Genomic DNA, 7,149 nt, shown 5'->3' on the forward strand with positions numbered 1-7,149 from the left:
TAAAATTCTTAAGCATTGAAGAAATCGAGGATACCTGACCTACAAGTGAAGTGAAGGTGTCTACTTCATGTATTCCTGCTACTTGTCTTCCTGAAGTTGCTCAATTGGTCGGCCACTGGTAATTATTACTAAGAATTCTCTCAATGACTTCATAAGCCTTATTATAAGACTTAAAAAGAAGAGCATCATTCATAGAAGTATCTACAATCATCCTTGTATGTGCATTAAGACCATTATAAAATGTCTCCAACTAGATGTAATGCGAAATTTCGTGATGATACCATTTTTGTAATAATTCTTTGAATTTTTTCTACACCTCAAACAAAGATTCGTCATCCATTTGTTGAAAATTCGTGATCTCATTCCGCAACTTGGCATTCTTTCTAGGTGGGAAATGTTACATTAGGAAACGTTCTGCCAACTCTTGTCATATAGAAATGAAATCGGATGGCAATGAGATGAACTAGGCCTAAGCTCTGTCCCTCAGTGAGTACGGGAATAGCTTCAGCCTTGTATATCCTCGGTTACTTTGACCATTTTGAAGAAGTCACTCACCTCCATAAACAATCAAAGGTGAAAGTAAGGATCTTTAGTAGGCATTCCACTAAACCTGCCCATTGTCTAAAACATCTGAAACATAATAGGCTTCAACTTGAATTGTTGTGCCTCGATCTCTGTAAGGCTCTAAAAATAGGTCTAGTAGTTTCGAGTAAGTTTACCGGGTTTCGAGTGAAAAATTAGGAGTTAATCGGGGTTATTAGTCATTTTTCTCTTAGTTTAGTTGGCTTAATTTCATTTTAGAAAAATTAGGAAAAAATATTTTAGAAAAAAAACATTTTTAGAAAAATTAATTTTTATAGTTTTAAACAATTTTTGGGTAGATTAAATATTTTGGGTCAAATTAGAATTGAAAATTAAATTAAAATGGGGGTTTAATTGAGAGAATTTAAAATATTAATTACATAAGAGCATTTTGCAAAACAATGGAAATGTTTGAGTGGTTTTATTGAAAATTGCTCATATTTTCGGAATTTTTGAGGGAAATGATTACTTTGTAAAACAAGGAAATTATGGGAGTGGCCTGATGGCAATTTCCCAAATTTTTGAAAATTAGGTGGCAGTTCTTTAGCTCAAAAACATTGCAACCCCCTCACTTCACACGTAATTTTCACCCAATTTCTAAGTGCTTTCTCTCGTTTTTCTTTTTCATTTTCGAAGTCCACATATAAAAGGTTATTTCTCAACTCTAAATTCATTTTAAAGTTGTTTTTAATCATTATTTTTATTTAAATCGATTAAAATGGTTTTTCAATATTGATCTCTTCTCTCTTCAACATGAAATTCATTAATGGTGAATTCATGATTTTGAGTTGGAACCCAAGTTTAAATGGATTTCTAAGCTCAAATCATGTTTATTAAGAGGTTTTTGATCAGAAAACAAAAGATTAAACTCATTTGATTGATCAATTTTGACAAATCGATTTTTAACTAAAAACATAAGTTGATTTTCTGGAAAATTATGAAAGAGTTTGTTTGATGAAATTAATGCTTAGGCTTTGTGTTGATAGATTAGAAATGACGTTTAGAAATGATTTTTTGGTGCAGAGAAGGTCATTTCGGGTCTGAAATTTGTGTTTTGGCTATATCGTGAGTTTTAGGTAAGGTAGATTAGAGAGGCGTTTAATATCCATGTAGTTCATGATTTTTTTTTATTTTTTTGTTCTTAATGATAGTTTGTAACATGTATTTTATCTCTTTTTAAGCTCCACAACAAGGGAAGTCAATTCTTAATTAGAATCGAGGTCCAAACACAGCTACTACTTGATACACTTTGGCTTGAGAAGCAAATTACGAAAGTGGGAGGTTTTTAAAGACAATTTGTAAAATCCTGAATTAGGGTTTAGTCACAATAGTGGTTTCGAGAGCACCAATTCAACATTGAAATAATTACCTTATGATCATTATGAGGTATAGGATATGAAAATAAGCATGTGTTAAAGTTTCATGAAGAAATTCTATGTGTAAGGTTCCAATTGGAAATTAGGGACCAAATTGAATAAATTGCAAAACTTGGATTCTAGAAGAAATTAGTATGAAATTGCTATGGATTATTAATTAGAGGTACTTAAAGAGTAATTTTCCAAATTTCTAAGTTTTTGGACAAAAATAGGCATGCGTGGAAAATTTTAGAAGTTTATTAAGGAAGGGCATTTTGGTCATTTGGTAATAAACTAAATAAAAAGGAAAAAATCAAGCTAAAATCAGTTCATTTTCTTCTCCATGCTGACGAAATTCTAAGGGTCTCCATAGCTAGGGTTTTCAACATTTTCAAGCTCAATAGTAAGTGTTCCCTAGCCCCATTTTTAACGTTCTTCATATTTTTTTAGATCCTCGTAACATGCTTTCTCTATTTCTACCCATATTTCAAGCTAGGGTTCATGATAAAAAATTTACCCATGCATGAGATGTTTGTGTTTTGATGATTTATGGCGGAATATGAGAGTTTAAAGGATGGTAAACAACTATTACTAAGTAGTTTTTCATGGAAATGGTTTAAGTGACCATTTTGTGAAAGTTGTGAAAATGGGTAGAAAATGTGAAATGAAAGAAAATGTGGGTTTCTATAGGCAACAAAAATATTCGGCTAGGCTTGGGTAACTTAGAAATTTCATGCATTTCATTATACGAGCCTGAGGACTAAATTGTAAAAGTGTGAAAGGTTAGGGGCAAATTGGTCATTTTGCCAGGGGTGAGTTTTAAATCCTAAAATGAAAAATGTGATGTATTAATAGTTAAATTTTATTGATATAGACCCCGAGGAACCAATTCTAGAAGTTGACCATGGAAAACGAAAGATTTTAGAATAACCGAAATACGAAACCGAAGCAATTACCAAGTAAGTTGGTATAACCCGAAGTAAACTCTTAATATACTTAAATAAGCATGTTCTTGAATGTATTAAAATTTAGATATTCATTGCATGATAAACCATGAAATATGGTAGTGTAATTGAGAAGATGATAAATGTCCCAGTTGAAATAGAATGGGGAATCCGATGGATAAATTATGGCTTACATGACATGAGATCTTGCATGTGTTACAAAAAAGGTTTTAGCCCGGACGGGTAATTCGATGATCTCAAAATGGAAAGGATCTAGCCCAGACGGGTGTTCCATGAGTGACCAAGCCTTCCGGAGAATATGGGTGCATTGAGGATTTAGCCCGGATGGGTAATCCGATTTGAGGACTGAATTTAGCCTGGACTGGTAATTCAAATCCGAGCTAATGAGAGTAGTTGTCGTTAAAAGGGATTTAGCCTGGACTCGTAATCTCGATATTTCTCTGGGGATTTAACCTAGATTGGTAATCCTGCCATAAGTTATAAGGTTCACGGGAGTGCGTACTCGAGATGATCACTTGTATGACTTGACGGTAAATGGCTATCCATCAAGATTTTTGAGAAAGTTCAATGAGATTAACATGAGAAATAAAGAATGGAAATATTGAATTCATGAGCTCATCTAAGACTAACGACATGATGTATTGTTATGAAACTAACTTGATGATTGAGTGCATGTGATAGGGAAACTATTTCATGCTTGATGGAATTATTGCCCAAATATGATTGTATGCTAATTAACCGGTAAGTTTACTTTCCAGTTATCCGGACTTACTAAGCATATAAATGCTTATCCCTTTCTCTTTTTCCCGTCGTACAGAGCTCGTGGACTCGTGAAGATTGGAAGACGATTGGAAAATCAACACACTATCGACTTGTCCTGCTTTGGTATATAGATACCTTCACTTTGTTTAATGGCATGTATAGGATTTTTGGTTATTTTTTTATATGTGTCATTTGGCTAGCCAACGTAAGGGCCTAAGTGTAAAAAGTAAAATGTGCTATGTTAAACCCTAATACAAAATGTATTATTTAACATGTACTAAACCGATGAGATGAGGTTGACATGCAATTGGGTTATGCTAAGGTTGTTTAAGAGTATGATTAGGCCATGTTAAATACCCTTGAGGTCTTTAAGTGTGCATGGATGATAGAAGGTGACCAAAGGCTTGGTAAATAGCCCTAAAAAGGTCCATACGGGTAGACACACGGGCATGTGTCTAGGTCGTGTGTGACACATGAGCAGCCCTATGGGCGTGTTGTCTGGCCTGTGTCCCCTGCACTTATAAAATTAGGTCAGTTTGCATGGTAGTAAACACACGGGTAGAGACACGGCCGTGTGTCTCAACCGTGTGGAGGACATAGCCTAGCACACGGGCGTGTACCTTGGTCGTGTGCCTCAAAATAAATGATGATGTCATAAACAGAATGTCTGGGTTTTTGGACACGGGAGATGACACGGGCATGTCTAGGTCGTGCGAGGGACACAGTCGTGTGATTGGCCGTGTGAAAATCCCTGTAGGTTCAAAATGAAAAATAAATCCAAATAATTCAACATGGGTGGGACATACGGGCATTTCCCTAAGCACACGGGCGTGTGCTTTGCCTCCACACAGGCATGTGAGGCATAACCCTAGTAATTTTTCTAAAATTTTCTATAGTTCTTGGTTTAGCCACGGGTCGCTTTTAATGTATGTTTTGGGCCTCATAGGTTCATAATCAAGACACTATGATGAATTGGTTTTAAATTAGAACAAAATTTTATAACTCATATCTCCTGAAAATATCTGAGTAGTAACACGTCATACTTTGTCCCGGTCTCGGGTACGGGTAAGGGGTGTTACATTTAGTGGTATTAGAGCTACGGTTTAGTTAATTCTCGAACTAATGTAGCATGTATTGAGTATAGCTATACATGCCATTATACAAGTTATGATAGTGTGACATCTCCTAACCATTTTTAATTGTATTTGAATATAGTAAATGTCTTCCAATCAAGCCCAAGATGAGTCCAAGAGAGTCGAAAGCCATGCTCCAGCTTTCGTACAACAAGCTATTTCTAGTAGTTGCAGAAGGCCTATGTCTGAAGGAAGGGAAGAGGCAAGAGCTGCCTTCTTCGAAATGATGGATAAATGGTTTGGTGATTATTTGAGAAATCGCCCTAATATACCACGACCTCCTTTGCCCCCTACTCGGCCTGAGGGAGAAGTGCCATAGGGTATGGCACCGCGAGAATTGGTAAAGCCTCAGTGGACAAGCATAGAAAATATGGGGCTTAAGATTTTAGAGCTAAGGTTGAGGATGATGCTGAATGAGCTGAGTTCTGGCTCGAGAATATTGTACGAGTTTTGAATGAATTGTCATGAACACCCAAGGAATTCTTGAAGTGTGCTGTATATCTTCTGAAAGATACAACATATCATTGGTGGAAGATGGTATCCTCAGTGGTACCAAAGGAAGACATTACATGAGAGTTCTTCCAAGCTGAGTTTAAAAAGAAATACATCAGTCAAAGATTTTTAGACTCAAAATGAAAAGAGTTCCTGGAACTCAAGTAAAGAAATAAGACTGTGTCAGAGTACGAATGGGAATTCGTGAGGTTAAGTCAGTATGCAACGGAGTGGGTCCAATCAGAGACAGAAATGTGTAAGCGCTTCAAGGAAGGCTTGAATAAGGAAATTAAATTGCTGATCGAGATCATAGAGATACGAGAGTTCGCTGCATTAGCTGATCAGGACAAGAAGGCCGAAGAGCTAAATAATGAAAGAAAGCAAGCTAAGAGAGAGGCTCGAGTTTTAAGTAAGGGGTCTAGCGACAGAGCACACTCCTTCTCCACAAAGAAATCGAGAAGTCACCAAGAACGTTCCACTTCATCAGTAGGATATTCGAGTAGAACAAGAAGCTCCAAGTGACATAACCCGAAGTCTTCTTCCCCAATGGTAACTAGTGTGGGAAATGTAGATAATCCAAAGCTGAAGTGTAAAAGCTGTAACAAATTTCACTTCGGAGAGTGCCGAATGAAGAGTGGTGCATGTTTTAGATGTGGGTCTTTTGACCATTTTCTCAGAGACTGGCCGGAGCGAGCTAATAAGGAGGTTGAATTAGCTCCGCATTTGAATGCTCCTATTTCTTGAGGCAGACCTCCGAGACATCCCGGAAGTGCAAGTGGCAGTCGAACTATTGCCAAGGATGCTACTGTAAAATCAGAGGCTCGAGCCCCGGTAAGAACTTATGCAATACGTGCTCGAGAAGAAGCCTCTACTCCCGATGTCATCACGGGTACATTTTCTATTTATAATACTCGTGTCATTGCCTTAATTGACCCAGGGTCAACCCATTCGTACATTTTCATGAAATTGGTGTCTAGTATGAATATGTTTGTAAAACCTACAAAATTTGTGATTAAGGTGTCAAACCCTCTAGGCAAGTCAGTCCTAGTTAGTAAAGTCTATAAGAATTGTCCCTTAATAATTCAAGGTTATTGTTTTCCGGCTAACCTTATATTATTGCCATTCGATGAGTTTGATGTAATACTTGGCATGGATTGGTTAGTTGTGCATGATGTGATTATAAACTGTGGTAGCAAGTATATTGAATTGAAATGCTTAGATGGTGAGATTCTCCAGATTGATTCAAGCGGATTGGATACTCCAGCGGTTGTGATTACCTCAATGATGGCTCAAAGGTATATGAGAAAAGGATATGAAGCTTACCTTGGTTTTGTGTTGAATACTAAAGAATCTGAGATAGAATTGGAATTAGTACCGATAGTATGTGAGTATCTGGATGTGTTTTCGAAAGAGCTACCCGGATTACCTCTCGTTAGAAAAGTAGAATTTGGTATTGAACTGGTGCCTAGGACAGCTCTTATTTCTATCGCTCCGTATAGGATGGCACCAACCAAGCTAAAAGAATTAAAAGCACAGTTGCAGGAATTGACGGATAAGGGTTTTACAAGACCGAGTTTCTCGCCTTGGGGTGCTTCGGTATTATTTGTAAAGAAGAAAGATGGCTCTATGAGGCTATGTATAGACTACCGACAGCTCAATAAGGTAACTATCAAGAACAAGTATCCGTTACCGAGGATTGATGGTCTGTTTGATCAATTGAGGGGAGCCACTGTGTTTTCTAAGATAGACATGAGATTCGGCCACTACCAGTTGCGAGTTAAAGAGCCGGACGTGCCTAAAATCGCTTTCAAAATGAGGTATGGTTATTTCGAGTTCCTGGTCATGCCTTTTGGTCTAACG

The 7,149-nt window shown here is 37.1% G+C and overlaps 1 non-coding gene across 1 annotated transcript; it reads left to right on the forward strand.

Moving 5' to 3' along the window:
- Positions 1 to 266: 266 nt before the first annotated feature.
- LOC121212840 (small nucleolar RNA R71) lies at positions 267 to 372 on the forward strand. Its single transcript, XR_005908213.1, has one exon. It is a non-coding gene; the product is annotated as a small nucleolar RNA R71 (small nucleolar RNA).
- The last annotated feature ends 6,777 nt before the right edge of the window (positions 373 to 7,149 follow it).

This window comes from Gossypium hirsutum, chromosome A13 (genome assembly GCF_007990345.1).
Source record: "Gossypium hirsutum isolate 1008001.06 chromosome A13, Gossypium_hirsutum_v2.1, whole genome shotgun sequence".
NCBI lineage: Eukaryota > Viridiplantae > Streptophyta > Magnoliopsida > Malvales > Malvaceae > Gossypium > Gossypium hirsutum.